Consider the following 14,768-nt stretch of genomic DNA (forward strand, 5'->3'; position numbering starts at 1 on the left):
TACAGAGAACTCCTGTTGACTTCAGATTTCAAGAGAACAGATTTGGGCCAAAATTACTTGCTGTGCAGTAACGATTTCATAATTGGAATATTATGTCTCAAGGTTTAGAACTTTCTAAATTATTCAAAAATCTTCTGAAATTTTTATTTTTCAGCTTCAAAGGATAGAGTTCATTTTGTTTTGGGGAAGAGAACATGTATCTGTATTTCTGAGGCCTTGTTCTTTTATAAAAATAAATCAAGATAAATAGGTTTACATACTTGGGAACATGGGAAGAACGTTTCTGTATTTTAATCCCAAAACGTTGAGTAAAACATTCAGTCTGCTCAGTGCCAAATATTACATCAGTAGACCGTGAAAGCACTACAGATACTGAGCTCTTAGGTCAACGTTAAAAATAGTTGTGAAGTTTTAAGCTGCTTTTATTAATAAATTGCTTTTTTTTTTCAAAGACACCTTGATAATAATGCACTGTCACCTTTTCTCATTAATTAAGCTATGATAAGAGGATCTGAATTGACTTCTAGTTTCCTATTCCTGTAAAAGAACTAAGCTTGAACAAAGATGTATTTTCTTTGTCCTTCTCTTGTCTGGTCAGTACTAACAATAAACAGAACTACTTTTTCTTTTCTTTTCTTTTTTTTTTAAACATGTGACCATGCTGGACTGGCTTGTGTTGTTGGTGAAGGGGTCATGGAGCTAATAGTGTGAAGACACTTGGGGCCTGAGGTTGGGAAGAATACCCTCCCCTCCACATACATGCCTACTCCCGGCCCCCAAATCACCAACTATGCGAGAGCAGCTGGGACAGTGACTTGAGCGCCAGGGGTGGGACACATGAAACTCTGGGGCAGCAGGAGAGACCGTGTGTGTGCTAGGAGGGCCCAGAGGCCGCACAAATGACTCCAGTATAAGTCTCTGTATCTTCCACATAGGTCTGTATAAACATATAGAGAAGATGTTCGCCTTTTCCCCTTCTCTCTTGTCTGCTCTATGCTGCTTGCCACAGTTCCCGCTCCTTTTTCCACATGAGGGTGAAGGGAAGGGTTATGATGAGCAAGTCATCACTGAATTGCAATCAGACCCACATCCAGCAGCTTCTGGATCTTCTGCACTATTACAGGATTCTTCATGTGTCCGCTGAGTGCCTGGGGGTCCTTCTGCATCTGTTGCAAGATGAGCCACATGGCCAGGTCACTCATCTGCTGCACCTTGGCCATGGCCCACCGCTTCACATCTTCAGGGCTGTCATGTTGGTTGTACAGGACCATCGTGTAGTCATGGTGAACATCTGCTACCTCCTTACAATGGAGTCCAGGTCTAGTGCCTTCTGGCAGACATCCATGGATTTTGTATGGTCCTTCATTGCTTCTCAGGGCAGCTGCTTTCCGTGTATAACACTTGGTGAGGGTCAGTTCTAGCTGGATACACTCCTCACAGTCCTTGAGTGGCAGCTGAAACTCCAGGACTTTGATGAAGCAGGTAGCTCGACTGCTGTACAATTTGGTATCTCTTGGGTTCCTGTTTGATGGCTTCTGTATAGTGCTTCCTGGCCTGGGGATATTTCCAAAGCCAGGCCAGGGTTTATGTGGTCTAGCCACTCTTGCTCCTTCAGGATTTTCTCTGCCTGTTGGCATTTCTTGAGCACATCTGGGGTTCAGTGCTCTGCCAGAGATTTGTAGAAATGGATGGCATCCTTGTACTTTCCTTCTTTGAAATAGGCTCTGTCAATTTGACATAAGCTTTGGCAATCTGTCGAGGATAGTCTTCTTGTCTAGCCCCTCTTCAATGGCCTTCTCACAAAGCTCCTGACATTCACTCTAGTCGCCCTTTGTGAAATACATGGCTGCTTGATTGGTCATGCGAGTCATGTTGGTGGGGTCCTGGCCGTTGCTTCTGTCATACTGTCTCAAGGCTGTGTCAAAGTCTTTTTGCTTACAGGCAACCTTCCCCAACTTTTTCTTTCAGTGCCTGCTTATTATTCCCTGGAATATCTTCTTCCATTGGCTCTGACTTGGTCTCCTTTTAGGGAGAAGGTGGTGGTGGAGGTGTCTCAACTTCTTCCTCCTCATCCATACTGCCCAGATAGCCTCGAAGGAGACACTGAGGGTAGTCACGATCTGGGGATGTTGCCGTTTTTGCCCAGGTCAGACAGCCTGTTTGACATTGTTCTATCAGTTCCTGGTAGGTAGGATCCATGAGCAGTGTCCTTGACCTGGGATCACTCTCCAACTTCTGGTACAGATCGGACATGTTGAAAACATTCTTGAATTTCATCTCTGCTGACTGAGGCTCGATATTCTGTAAACCCTCTTTGAGCTGAGGATCGTTTGCTTCATGTTTTAAAACCTTGTCATAGGTTCGAGTGGCGGATTTAAAGAAGTTTAAGAAATCAAGAGCTGCTGCTTTTTGGGAATAGCCTTTGCCCCAGTCAGGTTTTAAGTCAATGGTTTTGCAACCATCCTCATAAGCCTTCTGGCGGTCTCTGTTCTTGGTGTAGGATGCTGAGCGATTGCTGGAGAGCACATGGGCCTGGGGATCTGACTTACTGCCTCAGAGCGGCCCTGTAATCCACCATCCATGTTGCCAGCACTCAGGGCCTTATTGCCCTTCACTTTAGCTCATTTACCTGCTCCATAGCCTGGCGGCAAACACCATTCAATAGACTTGATCTGCTCCCTGTTCCAAGCCTAGAAGTTGTTGGGATTTTTTTTCTTTTTACATTTTTATTGGAGTATAATTGCTTTACAATGGTGTGTTAGTTTCTGCTTTATAACAAAGTGAATCAGTTATACATATACATATGTCCCCACATCTCTTCCCTTTTACTTCTCCCTCCCTCCCACCCTCCCTATCCCATCCCTCCAGGAGATCACAAAACACTGAGCTGATCTCCCTGCGCTATGCGGCTGCTTCCCACTAGCTATCTACCTTACGTTTGGTAGTGTATATATGTCCATGCCTCACTCTCACTTTGTCACAGCTTACCCTTCCCCCTCCCCATATCCTCAAGTACATTCTCTAGTAGGTCTGTGTCTTTATTCCTGTCTTACCACTAGGTTCTTCATGACATTTTTTATTTTCTTAAATTCCATATATATGTGTTAGCATATGGTATTTGTCTTTCTCTTTCTGACTTACTTCACTCTGTATGACAGACTCTAGGTTTATCCACCTCATTACAAATAGCTCAATTTCGTTTCTTTTTATGGCTGAGTAATAGTCCATGGTATATATGTGCCACATCTTCTTTATCCATTCATCTGATGATGGACACTTAGGTTGTTCCCATCTCCTGGCTATTGTAAATAGAGCTGCAATGAACATTTTGGTACATGACTCTTTTTGGATTTGGTTTTCTCAGGGTATATGCCCAGTAGTGGGATTGCTGGGTCATATGGTAGTTCTATTTGTAGTATTTTAAGGAACCTCCATACTGTTCTCCACAGTGGCTGTATCAATTTACATTCCCACCAACAGTGCAAGAGTGTTCCCTTTTCTCCACACCCTCTCCAGCATTTATTGTTTCTAGATTTTTTGATGATGGCCATTCTGACTGGTGTGAGATGATATCTCATTGTAGTTTTGATTTGCATTTCTCTAATGATTAATGATGTTGAGCATTCTTTCATGTGTTTGTTGGCAGTCTGTATATCTTCTTTGGAGAAATGTCTATTTAGGTCTTCTGCCCATTTTTGGATTGGGCTGTTTGTTTTTCTGTTATTGAGCTGCATGAGCTGCTTGTAAATTCTGGAGATTAATCCTTTGTCAGTTGCTTCATTTGCAAATATTTTCTCCCATTCTGAGGGTTGTCTTTTTGTCTTGTTTATGGTTTCCTTTGCTGTGCAAAACCTTTGAAGTTTCATTAGGTCCCATTTGTTTACTTTTGTTTTTATTTCCATGTCTCTGGGAGGTGGGTCAGAAAGGATCTTGCTGTGATTTATGTCATAGAGTGTCCTGCCTATGTTTTCCTCTAAGAGTTTGATAGTTTCTGGCCTTATATTTAGGTCTTTAATCCATTTTGAGCTTATTTTTGTGTATGGTGTTAGGGGGTGATCTAATCTCATACTTTTACATGTACCTGTCCAGTTTTCCCAGCACCACTTATTGAAGAGGCTGTCCTTTCTCCACTGTGCATTCCTGCCTCCTTTATCAAAGATAAGGTGACCGTATGTGTGTGGGTTTATCTCTGGGCTTTCCATCCTGTTCCATTGATCTATCTTTCTGTTTTTGTGCCTGTACCATACTGTCTTGATTACTGTAGCTTTGTAGTATAGTCTGAAGTCAGGGAGCCTGATTCCTCCAGCTCCTTTTGTCGTTCTCAAGACTGCTTTGGCTATTCGGGGTCTTTTGTGTTTCCATACAAATTGTGAAATTTTTTGTTCTAGTTCTGTGAAAAATGCCAGTGGTAGTTTGATAGGGACTGCATTGAATCTGTAGATTGCTTTGGGTAGTAGAGTCATGTTCACAATGTTGATTCTTCCAATCCAAGAACATGGTATATCTCTCCATCTATTTGTATCATCTTTAATTTCTTTCATCAGTGTCTTATAATTTCCTGCATACAGGTCTTTTGTCTCCTTAGGTAGGTTTATTCCTAGATATTTTATTCTTTTTGTTGCAGTGGTAAATGGGAGTGTTTTCTGGATTTCACTTTCAGATATTTCATCATTAGTGTATAGGAATGCCAGAGATTTCTGTGCATTAATTTTGTATCCTGCTACTTTACCAAATTCATTGATTAGCTCTAGTAGTTTTCTGGTAGCATCTTTAGGATTCTCTATGTATAGTATCATGTCATCTGCAAACAGTGACAGCTTTACTTCTTCTTTTCCGAATTGGATTCCTTTTATTTCCTTTTTTGCTCTGATTGCTGTGGCTAAAACTTCCAAAACTATGTTGAACAAGAGTGGTGAGAGTGGGCAACCTTGTCTTGTTCCTGATCTTAGTGGAAATGCTTTCAGTTTTTCACCATTGAGGACGATGTTGGCTGTGGGTTTGTCATATATGGCCTTTATTATGTTGAGGAAAGTTCCCTCTATGCCTACTTTCTGCAGGGTTTTTATCATAAATGGGTGTTGAATTTTGTCAAAAGCTTTCTCTGCATCTATTGAGATGATCATATGGTTTTTCTCCTTCAATTTGTTAATATGGTATATCACATTGATTGTTTTGCGTATTTTGAGGAATCCTTGCATTTCTGAAATAAACCCCACTTGATCATGGTGTATGATCCTCTTAATGTGCTGTTGGATTCTGTTTGCTAGTATTTTGTTGAGGATTTTTGCATCTATGTTCATCAGTGATATTGGCCTGTAGTTTTCTTTCTTTGTGACATCCTTGTCTGGTTTTGGTATCAAGGGGATGGTGGCTTTGTAGAATGAGTTTGGGAGTGTTCCTCCCTCTGCTATATTTTGGAAGAGTTTGAGAAGGATAGGTGTTAGCTCTTCTCTAAATGTGTGATAGAATTCGCCTGTGAAGCCATCTGGTCCTGGGCTTTTGTTTGTTGGAAGAAGATTTTTAATCACAGTTTCAATTTCAGTTCTTGTGATTGGTCTGTTCATATTTTCTGTTTCTTCCTGGTTCAGTCTTGTCAGGTTGTGCATTTCTAAGAATTTGTCCATTTCTTCCAGGTTGTCCATTTTATTGGCATAGAGTTGCTTGTAGTAATCTCTCATGATCTTTTGTATTTCTGCAGTGTCAGTTGTTACTTCTCCTTTTTCATTTCTAATTCTATTAATTTGAGTCTTCTCCCTTTTTTTTCTTGATAAGTCTGGCTAATGGTTTATCAATTTTGTTTATCTTCTCAAAGTACCAGCTTTAATTTTATTGACCTTTGCTATCATTTCTTTCATTTCTTTTTCATTTATTTCTGATCTGATTTCTTTCCTTCTGCTAACTTTGGGGATTTTTTTTCTTCTTTCTCTAATTGCTTTAGGTGCAAGATTAGGTTGTTTATTTGAGATGTTTCCTGTTTCTTGAGGTAGGATTGTATTGCTATAAACTTCCCTCTTAGAACTGCTTTTGCTGCATCCCATAGATTTTGGGTCATCGTGTCTCCATTGTCATTTGTTTCTAGGTATTTTTTAATTTCCTCTTTGATTTCTCCAGTGATCACTTTGTTATTAAGTAGTGTATTGTTTAGCCTCCACGTGTTTGTATTTTTTTTACAGATCTTTTCCTGTAATTGATATCTAGTCTCATAGCGTTGTTGTTGGAAAAGATACTTGAAACAATTTCAATTTTCTTAAATTTACCAAGGCTTGATTTGTGACCCAAGATATGATCTATCCTGGAGAATGTTCCATGAGCACTTGAGAAAAATGTGTATTCTGTTGTTTTTGGATGGAATGTCCTATAAATATCAGTTAAGTCCATCTTGTTTAATGTATCATTTAAAGCTTGTGTTTCCTTCTTTATTTTTATTTTGGATGATCTGTCCATTGGTGAAAGTGGGGTGTTAAAGTCCCCTACTATGAATGTGTTACTGTCGATTTCCCCTTTTATGGCTGTTAGTATTTGCCTTATGTATCGAGGTGCTCCTATGTTGGGTGCATAAATATTACAATTGTTATATCTTCTTCTTGGATCGATCTCTTGATCATTATGTAGTATCCTGCTTTGTCTCTTCTAATAGTCTTTATTTTAAAGTCTATTTTGTCTGATATGAGAATTGCTACTCCAGCTTTCTTTTGGTTTCCATTTGCATGAAATATCTTTTTCCATCCCCTTACTTTCAGTCTGTATGTGTCTCTAGGTCTGAAGTGGGTCTCTTGTAGATGCCTAGAAGTTTTTAAAAGATAATTCCTCGCCATTCTTGCAAAACAGTTTGGCAGTTTCTTAAACTAAACATGCAACTACCATAATATCCAGCAGTTGTACTCTTGGGTGTTTATCCCAGAAAAATAAAAACTTATCTTCATGTAAAAACTTGTAAACAAATGTCTATAACAGCTTTATTCAGAATAGCCAAAAACTGGAAATAAACATTCTTTAGTGGGTGAATGACTAAAGGAACTGGAATTCATAACTTGAATACTACTCAGTAATAAAAAGAAATGAATTATTCATACATGCAACAATTTGAATGAATCTCCAGGGAATAGTGATGAGTGAAAAAAACCCAGTCCAAAAAGGTTAGATAATATCTGTGTGATTCCATCATACAACATTCTTGAAACAACAAAATTATACAAATTGAGGAGTCATTAGTGGTTGCCAGGGGTCAGGGACAGGGCAGGGAGTGGAGTGGATGGTACAGTGGGGAAGGGAGTGAGTATGATTATGAAAGGGCAACATAGGGATCCTTGTCATAATGAAAATATTCTGTATCATTGTTTACTCCTCCACTTGCCAATGGACATTTGGATCATATGTCTCTTAAAGTAATTATAAGAAAAGAAAATGGATATTTATACATTTTTTTTTTATAGTTACCCACATATTTACCATTTCTGGTGCTCTTTTTTTATTTTTTTTGTGGTATGCGGGCCTTTCACTGCTGTGGCCTCTCCCATTGTGGAGCACAGGCTCCGGACGCACAGGCTCAGTGGCCATGGCTCACGGGCCCAGCTGCTTCGCGGCATGTGGTATCTTCCCGGACCGGGGCACGAACCCATGTCCTCTGCATCGGCAGGCAGACTCTCAACCACTGCGTCTCCAGAGAAGCCCTCTGGTGCTCTTTGTTTCTTCCTGTGGATTCAAGTCACCATCCTGAGTCATTTCTTAGTAGTCTGAAGGACTTTCTTTAGTAAATATTTGTTAGGCAGGTCTAAGTTCTCTCAAAGTTTGCCGGCTATAGATTTCTTGGTTGATAGTTTTTTCTTCCAGCATTTTAAATATGCTATTCCTCTGTCTTCTGCACTCCACTGTTATGGTTATCCTAAGTAAATTTGGCTTCTACCTTCTTTTTGAACTCAAAATCCAGGTCCTTCCTGCCTCATAACCTTGGCCCTTATATTGCCCTTTTTTCTGGACTCCTTGGCCATATGTTTCATTATACAGTAGTCCTGGAAATCCCTGAGCCTTGGTGATTGTACTTTCCTATAATGAATGGACTAATCTGTGGAAGAAAAAGTGAACTTTACTTGTCCATAACAACAATGGTGCTGTGGCTTGTCAGAAAGCTGAAAGTTAAATTTCATGCAAAAAATAATCACTGACTCTTAATATAATCACCTTTCTTTATAGAACTAGCAGTCTTTCTAACAACTTTAAAATTTTTTTGTTTTTAAATATTCTGATAGTGAATCATTAAAGAAACCAGGTTTCCAGTTGGGTTTAGTTTTTAAGCTTCTAGGACCACAATCCTCATTTTATTTACCAAGCTATCATATAGAAAAATTAGCCCTGGGGGGGTGATTTGGAGCTTTCCTACCCATGTGTGATTCATGCAATCATGGGTCTGACTAACATAGTCCATTTACACATCCAAAGGAAGCAAATTACAATCTTTACAGTAAGTATTTTACCAAAAATTAAAAAGGGAATAAAACAATGCTTTACATGCTTCTTTGTTAAAAGAAACATTATATTTAACAAAAATTGGATATTATGGGAAGACCTTTGCCTTAATAGCTCAGGAAGAGTGTGTGACTGTCTTAGGAGGCTTACTGCTTCATGTAAGTAAACATGTTAAGAGACACTGCCTGGTATCCGTTAAGATCTAGTCAGGAGACTGCAGTCAGACTAGTCACTTAACAGAGAAAATAGAACATAAGTAATTATCAATTAAGTATAAAGTTAATTGGGTGACTGAAAAGGCAAAAAAGAGAAAATGAGGAAGCAGCTACCTCCCCTAGAGCTGGAAGAACAAAGGAAAGATGTTGTACGAATTTAAAACTTCTCTCTCTCTCTCTCTCTCTCTCTCTCTCTCTCTCTCTCTCTCACACACCCACACACCCACACACACAGAGCACAATTGGTAGAGCTTAATAGGGAGCCATCTGGCAAAGAGGTTTGCAAAGTCCCCACTCCAGTATCACATAAAACAGCTGGAAGGAGAGTCAAAATCTTAGTAACTGGCACATTTCTTTAATCCTAAATAAAACCTTTTTCCTACCTATCCAGTTTCCCCTTTGCCTAAGATTACCAGAATGTTCTGATATGAAATAATCAAATGTTATTTTGGCTTATGTTTTCTGACAATTTTAACAAATGTTGATTCAAAGTTGACTTTTGCTTTTTTATTATTAGGAGGGATAAGTACGAAAGAGGGGAAGGATTACTTTTCATTTCCATAATGGACACAAGTTTTATTGTTGACTGCCGCAAATATGTTGGCAATACGTAGAGTATAAATTGTAAATAAATAAAACTCAGTTGTCCCAACTAATAAAAGAGATTCTCAACATTTCCCCAATTGTCTAACTTGGGGATGGGGGGTATGATTTTAATAGCAAATATTTCAAGCTAGATAGCAGACACAGTGGAAGAAAGAGGAGATAGTTTGAGCAGACACAGCATTTCTTCAATCTCAACTGCATTTCTTACTCACCTGAGGGCCACCAGCCTAAAGGAATGCCTGCCAACTTCAGGATAGAATAGCCACTTGGGAGATACAGAAAATGACAAAGTACATACATATATAAAGTAAGAAAAAAAAGCTAAGATTTCTTTAAGTGAAAATCAAGATGGAAATAATTTTACTCTGAAAACCTTCAGAGAATTAGGAGGAGTCTTTAGTTTTTTCCCTTTAACTGATATTTTTAAAACTAACAGCCTCTTCGTCAATCTAGATTTGAAAAAATCTTTAAAATTGCTGCAAAAAATATATACTGATACATCTTACATGGTAGTACTTAACATTAAACAGGATGCTTTTACTTGCGCTAAGGAAAGCTTGTTACATAAGTGCATTTAAACATAGAACCCTCCTACCTGACATCAAAAAAAAAATCTATAAATTCCTAAGGATCCTGAAACTCTTGAGTTTAAAATTTTGAGGGATTAGGGAAATGTAGGTTATACTCCACTTTTCCCCCTCAAGAATGGTGGTTTTCAACGTAACATAGTCTTGCAGAAGGGAAGGGTAGAAAGGTATGAGTTATACAGAATTTTTCCTTGGCAACTTTGATATTCTCCCGTCTCACACACCAGGTTTAGAATCTGGTAGAAAAAAGCAAACATGGAGGTAGAGAACTGCAATATCTGAAAATATGTTACCATTTAAAAAAGATTTTCCATTTGATTATGTTTATGATTATTTCATTGTTTTGCATTATAAGCTATCCTACATAATGATAAGAAGAGCACTGATAACAGCAACCATCACCAAAAAAAAAAAAAAATCTTCATTCATAACTGGGGATTAAAATGGCCCATCAAGGCAGGCAGCTCAGTGTAGCTGGAATCTGCCACAAGGAATACAGATCGCACAAAACAGTAGACTAGGAATGAGGACAAAATTTAATTAGGCAAGGACTAGTCTCTGCTGAGACGAAGCCAAACGACATGGAGATCAGAGCTTGTGGGGCTGCATTCACAGCAGGCACAGGAGGCAGTGGACCTGCCAGCAGCCAAGAACTGCCCCAGGCTCTGGTGCTTCTCTCCGAGAGAGCCCTGCGAATAGGCTCTTGCTGCTAATTTTTCTAAAATACAGCCAAAAAGGGCTCATGTTGCCAGGTTACCAGCCCAGCAGAGGGCTTTTTCTTTTCCTTTTTCTGTTTCTGCAATTTCAAATGCCCTTGACTTGGAAAAACAGTCTATGAACCAACCCAGTTTCCACATTATCTTAACATCATCACCCCATATATCTCCTGTATTAACTTATCTATGTTAGAAAGACTTTGTTATAATGGATGGACCTAGAGATTATCACAGTAAAGTAAGCCAGACAGAGGAAGACGAATATTATATGATATCACTTATATGTGGAATCTAAAAAAAAAAATAATACAAATGAATTTACAAAACAGAAACACTCTCACAGACATAGAAAAAAAACATGCGGTTACCAAAGGGGAAAGGGGTTGGGTTAGGAGTATGGGATTAACAGGTACACACCACTATATATATGGTAGATAAACAATAAGGATTTACTGTATAGCACAGGGAACTATATTCAATATCTTGTAATAACTTAGAAAAGAATCTGGGACTTCCCTGGTGGCACAGTGGTTAAGAATCCGTCTGCCAATGCAGGGAACACGGGTTCAACCCCTGGTCCGGGAAGATCCATCCTGCAGAGCACCTAAGCCCGTGGACCACAACTACTGAGCCTGTGCTCTAGAGCCCGTGCTCTGCAACAAGAGAAGCCACTGCAATGAGAAGCCTGCTTACTGCAACGAAGAGTAGCCCTCGCTCACCGCAACTAGAGAAAGCCCGTGTGCAGCAACGAAGACCCACCACAGCCAAAAATAAATAATTTTTTAAATAAAGAATCTAAATATATATATATATATATGCACACAACTGATTCACTTTGCTGTACGTCTGAAACTAACACAATATTGTAAATCAACTATGCTTCAGTTAAAAAGAAAAGAAAAAGAAAACTTTGTTATAGAACAGACTATCAGAATATCTGTTGATATTTGAGGTCTCAAATTTTTAAGGGAAAACTTTTCACAAATATATAAAAAGGATGTAGAACTATATTTAACCCTTGGCGTTTTCAGAATATTTGTAGTGTCCTCTGCCCTCATTTTCACAGAAGTCCACATCGTGTGTTGATTTAAATGAAGATAATAATTCCATTGTATTCTATAAAGTTGTTGTGAGGGTTAAATGATATAAAGTAGAGCACTGAGCAAGACTTTAAGTGTCAGAGGTGAAAGTCTGCAGGTCAGTCTTCTGTTAGAGAGGGAAGAACCCACTGATGGTTCACTAATCCAATTAATGAGTGGCTCCATTTTAAAGATTCTTTGAGGCTTCCTGCAATATACTAGAATTCCTCCAACTATTCTTCTATGCTTTTGATGAAAGAAAACATTTTACACTCAATTTGAACACTTCAATTGAAGAGAGATAGCACTTTGGTTAGAATTAAGCTTCTGAGCCAGACCACCTAGATGGGATCCTTCCCTTTCCTACTGAAGGATCCAGGTGATTTATTTTTCCCTTCTGCCTCATTTTCTCATTCCTGAAATATTGATAATAATAGTACCTCCTTCACAGGATTGTTGAAAGGATTAAATGAGTTAACATATATCAAGGCTTACAACAGAGGTTGGCTATGTGAGCCAATGTTAGCTATCCTCTAGGGGTAAAGTAAAAAATATCTCCCATATCAACCTGGCTTCTGGAAAATTATTTTTTACTTAGTTCCAGTAACAGCAAAGCTAGCCTTAACAGTTTTGTTCACCACCAACTATAAGTAAACTAACAAAATCATGTTTAAAACCTAGTTTTCTACTTACTTTTTAAAATATGGCTCTCTATTAAAAGGAAAAAAAAAACTATTCCACGCAACTCTACAAAGCTCAATGGATTATTTACTGAGTCTATAGAATTGGCATTTTAGAAGCCGCTTTGAAAACTGATGTCTTTGGCTCACTTTAATCGGCTTTGTTTTGATGTGCAACAATTTCCAAATCTGTTTTCTCTCTGTCAATGACAAATATGTTGGTGATGCAGATGGCCACACTGTAGTATTGTCAGAAACCTTGGCTGAAAGATGCTGTGGAAATACAAAAAAAGAAAACAATATTGCCCATTTTTCCAAAAATATCTTCATGATATGTTGACAATTATTAAGGTTATTTCAAATAGAGTGGCAATTATAGCTGCCACATTTGACTTTGATAATCAGTAATTTGTATCACAAAACAATTCTTGCTCATCAGCTTTATGTTTCTTCTCCGTGAATTATTCTTTAAAGTGCTTTATATAGATGATTCAGTGAGCATCACCATGGAACTAGTTCATCTTATAAAGCTTAATTTTACATGTATATAAAGAATGGGAAGAGCTCATAAATGATGAACATAGGCATTAAAAATCAATTGCTGATAGAACTTGGGCATAAAGTTAATGAGGCAGTTCATGTTTTCTGGTAACTTTTCATCTACTGCATGGGAATTTCCATTAGAAACAGAGTTTAAGGTCCAGTGTGTCACCCATTTATCTTTTCTAGTGACGATTTTTCTTTCTCCAACTTGTTCTCTTGTAATGGTCTTGGGACAAGCTAGAGTCACTTCAGCATTATATTGAATAGTATTAAAATACAGTTACAGATCAGTACAGAAGGCATTAGGGATCAAGCAGTAAAGAAGTGATGGAAATAAACGTGAACATACCTGGAAATAAATGACTTGAAGGAAAACAATCAAAGTCTTCCTTTTTTATCATTTGAGCAACAAAGTTCTCATTTTGTGGTAAATAGATAATGCAACCCTTATTTCTGAAAGAGCATAAAAATAGATTGAATACTTGTAAAAAGCAATATGGTTGGAAGATAACAGTGCTGTGTAAAGAATCATAGCCAACACGAGTTTCTTCCTGGAAAGTCATTAAAAAAGAATTGATTAGCAAGTTTGATATCCTTTGGCATAAATTAGATTTTATTTTGCACAAATCTTGGCTGGAAATGAATTTGCAAATTATTATGTCTTCTAATGTACTTATATTGTCCTCCGGTATAAATCACTTCAGAAATGAAAACTACTTTTAACAATAAATGAATGCATATTCTTGGCAGAATTACATGAAGATCTAAGTAGAAACTGAAATGCATATGCACCGTGGGCCACAAAATGGAAAAATATAAGATGCATAGCATCTCCATAAATGCTTGCTTTGAATATGAGTATCTTTGCACTGGACTGTAGGCTAAGTTTGGTACATTTGTTTTAAAGATCTATTTATTTAACTTGAGGAATCTCAGGAATTTTACTTTTTAAAAGTTGGGTTTGTTGCAAATCGTTTGTCCCTCTGTTTCTTCTGGGCGGTTAAAAACTTAAGATATAGTTAGATGACATGACCAAACCTTGTTTATTAAATGGTAAGAATTGTGTCATGGTTGGATGCATATTCTGGTTGGGATGAGTTTGAACTGTTTTGAATCCTGTTTGGTCACTTACCGCCTGAGCAACCTCAGGCAATCCTCATCTCCAATTTGGGTATACAAAATCCACCTTGCAGGTTCATTGTGAGGATAAAAAGACAGGATGCATGCAGAGTGCCTTGCTGGTGCTGAGGGTATCTAAAGCATCCAAGAAGTAGCATTTTTATTTATTTATTTTTGCGGTACGCGGGCCTCTAACTGTTATGGCCTCTCCCGTTGCGGAGCACAGGCTCCGGACGCGCAGGCTCAGCGGCCATGGCTCACGGGCCTAGCCGCTCCACGGCATGTGGGATCTTCCCGGACCGGGGCACGAACCCGTGCCCCCTGTCAGCAGGCGGACTCTCGACCACTGCGCCACCAGGGAAGCCCGAGAAGTAGCATTTTAAAATTTCCAATTATGGGAACTTATTAAGGAGAACTTCTTTGGACAAAATAAAGTGATTAGATCAGTTATTCTTTTCAATCATACACCCATGAACTGTCCTCAAGAGTCTTAAAACAGTAAATGTGGGTTTAAATTTACCATTTTACTGTTTTCTGTCTATTCTGCTCATGCTATGTTCTATTTTTTCCCCTTTCTTGCTTTTCTATGAAGTCATTAAGTATTTTAATTACACTTTTTTCTCTGTTAGTCTGAAAATTTGGCAATTTTTGTTTACCCTAGATAGAAATGGTAAGTTAATTAGTACTTTAACCCTCCACAGGAAAATACAACCAATATGCTATTATTTACATATGCTTTCTATTTTAATACTCTCTATAC

The 14,768-nt window shown here is 38.4% G+C and overlaps 1 pseudogene; it reads right to left on the reverse strand.

Annotated features, from left to right (window-relative positions):
- Nucleotides 1–1,064: 1,064 nt before the first annotated feature.
- LOC114902025 lies at nt 1,065–2,638 on the reverse strand (annotated as a pseudogene).
- Between the last annotated feature and the right edge of the window lie 12,130 nt (nt 2,639–14,768).

This window comes from Monodon monoceros, unplaced genomic scaffold (genome assembly GCF_005190385.1).
Source record: "Monodon monoceros isolate NGI ecotype Baffin Bay Population unplaced genomic scaffold, NGI_Narwhal_1 Super_Scaffold_2, whole genome shotgun sequence".
Lineage (NCBI taxonomy): Eukaryota > Metazoa > Chordata > Mammalia > Artiodactyla > Monodontidae > Monodon > Monodon monoceros.